Raw genomic sequence first — 9,489 nt, 5'->3', positions numbered from 1 at the left:
AGAGAGAGAGAGAGAGAGAGAGAGAGAGAGAGAGAGAGATAAATAATTGCTATGTAGGGAACATGACCTGACGTTAAGTTTAACATGTCCCAAATATAGCAAAGAGAGAGAGAGAGAGAGAGAGAGAGAGAGAGAGAGAGATTCACCACGTGCATAACCACCTGACCTTTCGTTTCATTAAGTCTGAAAACCTTTATCAGGGCAAATCTTATCTACAATATATTTCAGTTGTTGTTGATACTTATGAACATTATATCTAATATAAGAAAAAATTAATTTTTCCCCTTGCTTGTCAAAATATGGGTGTAAAAAGTCACACGTTCCTATGAAACATTTTTCAATTTTGTCATATTTTATATTTAAAGGTTTAAAGGCCGCTCATGAATGGCAGAGGCAAGGGACAGTGACATTGCCCTAGCTAGCAGGACAATGCCCTTGAGACTGGCCATATATATACATATGATCAGCGTCAAAACCCTTCTCCACCAAGCTAGGATCAAGGAGGGCCAGGTAATGGCTGCTGATGACTTAGCTGATAGACCTATAGGATCCCCACCCCCATCCTGAAGCGACCAAATGAACTAACGAAGTTGAGCGGACTTGAACCCGAGACTGCGATTCACTAGTCAGGGACGTTACCACATCGGCCTCCAAAACCATAACATTTGTTTTTCCTGTTAAGTTCATCTTAGCATTCGTTTATCCATTCGTGTAGTTATTGACGACATTTCATATGAAATATTGCTTTTTGTAATCCCTTTTTTAAATCTTATCATCACGTTTTTTTTGGTCCTAACTTATTTCGCAAATTAAATTATTTTTCTCTGTAAGAACACTATGTTTGGTAATAATAATAATAATAATGATAATAATAATAATATTAATAATGATAATAATAATAAACCAGCAGTCTCTATAGATTGCGATTAACATTTTATCAATATTAACTATAATAACAATAATAATAATAATAATAATAATAATAATAATAATAATAATAATAATAATAATGATACACCGGCACTCTCTATAGACTGCGATTAACATTTTAATAGTAATAATAATAATAATAATAATAATAACAATAACAATAATAATAATAATAATGATATTAATAATAATAGTAATCATCATCATTATCATATACAAGGCACTTCCCCCAATTTTGGGGAGTAGCCGACATCAACAAATGAAACAAAACAAAAAGGGGACCTCTACTCTCTACGTTCCTCCCAGCCTAACAAGGGACTCAACCGAGTTCAGCTGGTACTGGTAGGGTGCCACAGCCCACCCTCCCACATTATCCACCACAGATGAAGCTTCATAATGCGGAATCCCCTACTGCTGCTACCTCCGCGGTCATCTAAGGCATCGGAGCAGCAGCAGGGCCTACCGGAACTGCGTCACAATCGCTCCGCCATTCATTTCTATCTCTAGCACGCTCTCTTACCTCTCTCACATCTATCCTCTTATCACCCAGAGCTTTCTTCACTCCATCCATCCACCCAAATCTTGGCCTTCCTCTTGTACTTTTCCATCAACTCTTGCATTCATCACCTTCTTTAGCAGACAGCCATTATCCATTCTCTCAACGTGACTAAACCACCTTAACACATTCATATTCAATCTAGCTGCTAACTCATTTCTTACACCCATCTCACCCTCACCACTTCGTTCCTAACCCTATCTACTCGAGATACACCAGCCATACTACTCAAACACTTCATCTCAAACACATTCAATTTCTGTCTCTCCATCACTTTCAATCCCACAACTCCGATCCATACATCACTAGTTGGTACAATCACTTTCTCATATAGAACTCTCTTTACATTCATGCCCAACCATCTATTTTTTACTACTCTCTTAACTGCCCCTAACACTTGCACCCTTCAATCACTCTCTGACGTACATCTGCTTCCACTCCACCATTTGCTGCAACAACAGACCCCAAGTACTTAAACTGATCCACCTCCTCAAGTAACTCTCCATTCAACATGACATTCAACCTTGCACCACCTTCCCTTCTCGTACATCTCATAACCTTACTCTTATCCACATTAACTCTCAACTTCTTTCTCTCACACACCCTTCTAAATTCTTTCACTAGTCAGTCAAGCTTCCCTTCTGTGTCTGCAACCAGTACAGTATCATCCGCAAACAACAACTGATTTACCTTCCATTCGTTTTCATTCTCGTCTACCAGGTTTAATCCTCGCCCAAGCACTCGAGCATTCACCTCTCTCACCTCTCCATCAACATACAAGTTAAACAACCAAGGCGATATCACACATCGCTATCTCAACCCCACTCTCACCGGAAACCAATCACTTAGTTCATTTCCTATTCTAACACATACTTTACTACCTTTGTAGAAACATTTAACTGCTTGCAACAACCTTCCACCAACTCCATATAACCTCAGTCACATTCCACATTGCTTCCCTATTTTTTTAATATCAATTCTAATTGATATGGTCAACAGTTCAAAACAGACAAATAATGATTTTGGCGAATAATGGTGCGGAAAATTTTCCATTTTTGGAAAATCAAAACTACATCAACTCCAATTTTTTTTACTCTTGATAATTCAATTAAATTCTTGCCGCTGTTTGAACATTTGTTATGGCCAAATGTGACGTCCTTTTTTCTACATAATGATCCAATACAGATAGGAATTAGGACTATCTCTCTCTCTCTCTCTCTCTCTCTCTCTCTCTCTCTCTCTCTCTCATTCTCTCTCCAGCAGCAGAGTGTGTTCATATGTCTGTCTGTCTTACTTTCTCTTCCACCCACCGGCCCTCTCTCTCTCTCTCTCTCTCTCTCCTCTCTCTCTCTCACAAACAATTTTCTTCTTACATCTGATAATTTAGGCACAAAATTTAGATATAGAATTTATTCCATGCACCTATATATCAACCTCTCTTTGTATCTATCTACTCCAGTTCCATGGTTAACTCTCTCTCTCTCTCTCTCTCTCTCTCTCTCTCACTCTCTCTAGTGTAACAAATGTCATATCTTCATAATATATATATATATATATATATATTAAAATATATATATTATATATATATATATAAAATATATATATATATATATATATATATTTATATATATATATATATATATATATTTTATATATATACAGTATATTATATATATATATATATATTATATATTATATATATATATATTTATATGAATATATATATATATGTATATATATATATATATATATACTATTATATATAAATATATATATAGTATATATATATATATATATATATAAATGTATGCATATATATATATATATATATACATATACACATATATATACATATATATATATATATATATATATATTTATATATATATATATATATATATTATAAACATCCCAGTCTGGCGTTTTGCTGGAGAGAGATAGAGTTCCACTTAAATTCGAAATTTTCTTGTGGTGCCTGTAAACTCACCATCCTTGTAAGCTAAGGGTGGCGGGATGGGAAAGCCTATAGGTCTACCAACTGGGTCATCAACGACCTTTGCCCGGCCCACTCTGGTGCTGGAGTGGGTGCAGAGGGGGCTTCGGCACTAATCATATGTATACATAGTCAGTCTCTAGGCTAGGTCATTGTCCTGCTAGCAAGGGCAATGTCACTGTCCTATGTCCTTGCCTTCCATATGCGGCCTTTAAACGTATGAATACATAAATAAATATATACATAAATACACGCACAAACACACAGACATTTATATATATATATATATATATATATGTATATATATATTTATGTATAATTATATATATGATGTATATATATATATAATATACATATATATATATATATATATATATAAATATATATATATATATATTTATATATATACATATGTGTATATATAAATATATGTATACACATACATATATATATATATATATATATGCTTGTGTGTGTGAATATATTTGGTTTAAATCTTCTATGGTTCCATAATCAAGCATTATATAACAAAGATCTTACATTACGCAAAAGAACATTAGAAAAAACGGTAAATTCGACAGAGAAATATAAATAAAAAGGATTGCGCAACATATTTTTAGTAATGAGCTTTATGCTAACAGTTTAAAATAAAACAAAGACCTCAACAAAGACCTCCCAGTAGTTATAAATATATATTATATTGTCTAATTTAATGGCGATATATCTCAAAGTTGAGGGCTAGGAATGGTTGAATGAAAGCATGATATAAATCTTACCAATAAAATTAACCTTGTTGAACGTATACAAAAAGACAAACACACACACGTGCACGCATGCATGCATTCAGACAGAACACACACACACATACACACACACACACACACAAATATATATATCTATATATATATATACAGTTTGTGCTTTGAGTGTATCTTGCCCAGCCAACCTTTAAATTGTTTTCTCCTTTTCATTGCAGTGCAATCCAATGACCTACAGTTAAAGAGTCATTCAGAACCGATGTCCATGACTAATAGCAAAGAGAGAGAGAGAGAGAGAAAGAGAGAGAGAGAGGAGGAGAGAGAGAGAGAGAGAGACTCCGCGCCCTAAAAAGGAATATTTCGTAGCGTCTATTTTGGGCTGAAACCTACCAGCGTCAATTCAGTGTTAGTGATTCAGTTGGATTTTAGCGGAATAAGTTAAATTATTCAACAATGGCCAGTCTATTTTGGTCAATGGACTAATCCAGCTATTACATGTACTTGTATAGCGACATCTGTCAAAATTAAGCGTCCATCAATAGATCAAAGATTTTTGGATTTAATTTGGTTCAGAGGGATACATACAACATGAATGTGCTTTGCGATGAAAGCTCAGAGAGAGAATGAGAGAGTGGAAGATGCACTTAATTCTACGTAGAGAAGGAAAAACATTCACAGGCATTCACATACATATACTATATATGTATTTATACAAAAACAGTAACAACAAATGCAGCCGGTTCTAGTCCACTGTCAGACAAAGACCTCAGACATGTCCTTTCTTTAGTCTGGAGTTTGGCCTGTTTTCATCACAAAGCTGGCCAGTGAGGATTAAAGATAGTGGAAACTTTAGTCTGATCGCTTACAGCAAACCAACCTAGTATGTGTGTGTGGGACACTATCTACAGCTTTCCTGTTCTTGGCAATACAAAAACTCTCTCACCATAAGTATGGAATATATGTATAATTAATAAGAAAAAATATTTCGGGGGTACATAGAGCATCTATAGTATATATATATATATATATATATATATTCTAAAAATGGATGATAATTCATAGGAATAACCGAAAACGAAATTAACATCGTCTGACAGAATGATGAGAATGATGCGAAAAGATGTCTCGTCTGAGTAAGGGAGAGTGGGATATGAGGTAGAGAGCGGAAAAGTTAGGGAAATATTATCCAGGGCAATAGGTTCAGATGAAAATGAAGGGGAACTCTCTCTCTCTCTCTCTCTCTCTCTCTCCTCTCTCTCTCTCTCATATATATTTATATATATATATATATATATATACATATATTATATATATATATATATTTATATATATATATATATATTTTTTTTTTTTTATATATATATATATATATATATTTATATATACAGATATATATAAATATATATATATATATATATATATGTATATATATATATATATATATATATTTATATATACAGATATATATATATATATATATGTATATATATATATATACATAGGCTGTATATATATATATATATATATGTACACATGTATATATATATATATATACACATATATATATATATATATATACATATATACATATATATATATATATATATCTATATACACAGATATATATATATATATATACATATATATATATATATATATGTATATATATATATATATACATATATACATATATATATATATACATATATATATATATATATATTTATATATATATATATATATATATAAATATATATATACAGAGAGAGAGAGAGAGAGAGAGAGAGAGAGAGAGATACATATGAAATATGTCTATTTTTGAGTGGGGATATTTTAACTTTGTGAAAGGGCTTGTGTATCTCCTTGACCAGCATGGCTGTACTATTATGGGTCACCCATACTAGGTGGGTTTGCTAGGAGCAATCAGACCAATGAGACCCCACCATCACCAATCTGCACTGTCCATTGTCGTGATAAAAACTGGTCAAACCTAAGACATAACCAAACTACGTCTAAGACCTTTGTCCTGCAGTGGACTAGAAACGCTTAATTTGATTTTGTTGATATAATTTTTTGGGCATATTGAAAACATTGTCAATTGACTTGGTAAATACAGTATAAATTAAAAGAAAACAGCAACAAGCAAGGAAACAGAGAGGAAACTATAAAGTAAAAACTACATGTTAAAAGCTGGGTGGAAAAGCGGAGAAGAAGAGATGAATTACATAACATTATATAACGTTAGTTGATAACAAGTGAAATTGAAAGATGAAAAGTAACCAATAATGATAAAGATTGGAATGGGATGAACGAGCGTAATATCTTTTGATAAGATGATGAGAGAAGGTGAATAACATATGACAGGAGAAAAGGAAATAGATAGAATAAATGAGGGAAGAACCAAGTTTTAGACAAAAAATTACAGATAATATCAATGGAGATCAAGGGGGGAAGCTGTGGAAAATTATGATGAATATTATTCATATATTGCACTGATAAACCAAGCGAAAATGTCTTGGGGGAAGAAATAAGAACATCGTAAATAAAATACGAGGATAGAGAGAGAGAGAGAGAGAGAGAGAGAGAGAGAGAGAGAGAGAGAGTATGCTTTGATGCCAGTAGTTTCAAAACTGATTGCTCACGTCCTTTTTTTTTTCTCTTCTCTGATTTTAATGCTGCCAAGGACCTCCTATGGTAGTGTGACTACCTTTGGTCTGCCAACGACCACCGAAAAATGTAGAGAGAGAGAGAGAGAGAGAGAGAGAGAGAGAGAGAGAGAGAGAGTATGCTTTGATGCCTGTAGTTTCAAAACGGATTGCTCACGTCCTTTTTTTTTCTGTTCTCTGATTTTAATGCTGCCAAGGACCTCCTATGGTAGTGTTACTACCTTTGGTCTGCCAACGACCACCGAAAAATGTAGAGAGAGAGAGAGAGAGAGAGAGAGAGAGAGAGAGAGAGAGAGAGAGAGAGCGAGAGGGAGAGAGAGAATGTTCCCCAAGTCCACAGGATGCTGTTTAGTAAAAAAAATATCAGTAAATCATCTTGAACTTTTATCTAAGTATGTATTCCAACTTATGATGATAATGATGGCGTCAATGATAATGACAATAAAAACAAACTCCTCTTATATTTCAATGATTCTTTGGATTGAAAAATACATTAAAGTGCTTCTCCAAACCCACAATTTAATACAAAGAAAGAATATACTACATTGACAGTCATCGGAAGTAATCATAAAAAGAATCCTTTTTCTGTTATCAAACAATAAAGACAGTCCAAGAAATACCCATTCATATATTCCTGGTCCAAGGATAGGCCGATAAAGGACCCTAGGAGAAAGTTCATTGTACCCAAAGGGGCCATATCATTCCATGAAGGACTTAGATCCATCTCCAGGGAGGAAGGGTATTTCTAACGAGTCCTTGTCAATCGAAGTCTTTCTCTCAGTCATCGTTATGGAAAAGAAGTGAGCCGGGCTTGATCGTAAAGATACCGAGAGGTAGAATCCACCTACTGGAGCATTGACGGAATCTGTGCTGCTTATCAGTTGCGAATCTTAAACGAAAGCATTTTTAACTGTATTTGATTGATACGACTGAAGGGAAGCATAAAATGAAAGAGGTACACTTAAACATTTGCCGTTAAAATGATAAAAATCATGGAATACGTTTTACCAAGCATTTACCATATTAAAACAGATATATTGATCATTAAAAATATAGGGATGAAATAAGATAATTCAACATTCTGTATCTGCAAGTGAATAGCAGCGAATCTAGATTAAGCCGATATACCCTAGACATAGTAATGATCGTAGCATTACCTTTGCTCCTCTCTTCTCCTTCCATGCTGCCGTCTTTGAAATGGAAGGCGTGTAAATATAGGATATATATTTTAAAAAAACATTCCTTTTATTGAAATGTCATTCGCGTTGAGAACGAGTTGCTCTCGATTTGTGAGAACTTATACAAGTAGTTACATAATTGTTAAAGTTTTTCTATTAATTGAAAATGTTGGTTATTGTAAAGGAGGACATTTTTCATGACCACAGAAACTTGAGAAAGGTAATATTCTATTGTATTCTTAAATTATCTTTGTTTTGATATTATAAACTGGCCTTCTCTATTTTTACACATTTTACATACGTTTACAAACATTCAGTCAAGACTAGATCTAAATGATAAAAAAGGAGTATCATCTTCACCTCATAATTTCTTAGAAACATTACCAAAACCTAACTACCTCAGAGATACTCTTACGATCAATGCTTCCGTTGTATTTCCTCTATGGATATATCCGAGTCTAATTGTGCGAGCCCAGAGTGTATGATCGGCATAAATTCCATAAATTCCCCAAATTCCAAGTGTGTAATTCCTACCTTCCTCTCGCCAATAGCTGGCTACGTTCCCTTAAGGTTTCATTGGGGGGATTTATGAAGAGAATTCGAACAATGGCAGTTAATTGTGATGCCAACGTTATCGTATATCATCCTTGATTACTCGGATAAAATCACGTTATTGTATTCCCAGATTGAAGGGAGGGTGAAGACTATGATTCAACAAAAATGCTTCGTAATAAGGCGTATGATGAGGTACCAAGAGGGTTAGTCAATGGGTGATTGAAAAAGAGAGGAGTAATGTAGCAGTTGGTAATGTTAGTGAAGATATTGTGTTATGGGGCACGATCCACCATCCAGAGAAAATCTGGGAAGACTGAGGCATCCATCCCTGTTCATTGTCTTTATAGACACTTTGTCATATCAGAATTAAAGAATAACGAAGAATTGTTGGAACGGATGTTTACTAATGATTTAGTCATTATAACAGACACAGATTAAGTTATGCAAGATAGTTATCGAACATGGAAGGGCGAATTAAAAAGGTGAACATTAGACAGACAGAGAAAATGGTTAAAAATGGAGAAAGACATGGAAAAGTAAACCTTCAAGTGGAAGATGGTATAGTGCTAAAACCCAACAATCCTATTAATTGCTTGAGAAAACAGAAAGATAGGGAGTGAAAGAAGAATGCAAATATAGAGAGAAGTAATTAGAGAGGTTTTGAAGAAAATGCCATTACGAAAAAATGAAGATCTATAAGACATTTATCAGGTACGTATTATTGTATGGTGCAGAAACTTGGGCACTTTAGAGGAAAAAGGATGGACTTCTGGATAGAACTGGGATGAGGATAGTAAGATGGATAGCTGGAATATCACTACTATAAAGAAGGGAGAGTTGATGTATAATAAAA

General features: G+C 33.9%; 1 pseudogene; it reads right to left on the bottom strand.

The window, feature by feature from the left end:
- Positions 1-9,489, bottom strand: part of LOC137656446 (thrombospondin type-1 domain-containing protein 7B-like) — a 71,382-nt pseudogene that overhangs the window by 25,442 nt on the left and 36,451 nt on the right.

The sequence above is a fragment of the Palaemon carinicauda genome, chromosome 17 (genome assembly GCF_036898095.1).
Source record: "Palaemon carinicauda isolate YSFRI2023 chromosome 17, ASM3689809v2, whole genome shotgun sequence".
Classification (NCBI taxonomy): Eukaryota; Metazoa; Arthropoda; class Malacostraca; order Decapoda; family Palaemonidae; genus Palaemon; species Palaemon carinicauda.
Note: the sequence above shows the minus strand (reverse complement) of the source record. Positions and strands in the feature narration are given on the sequence as shown.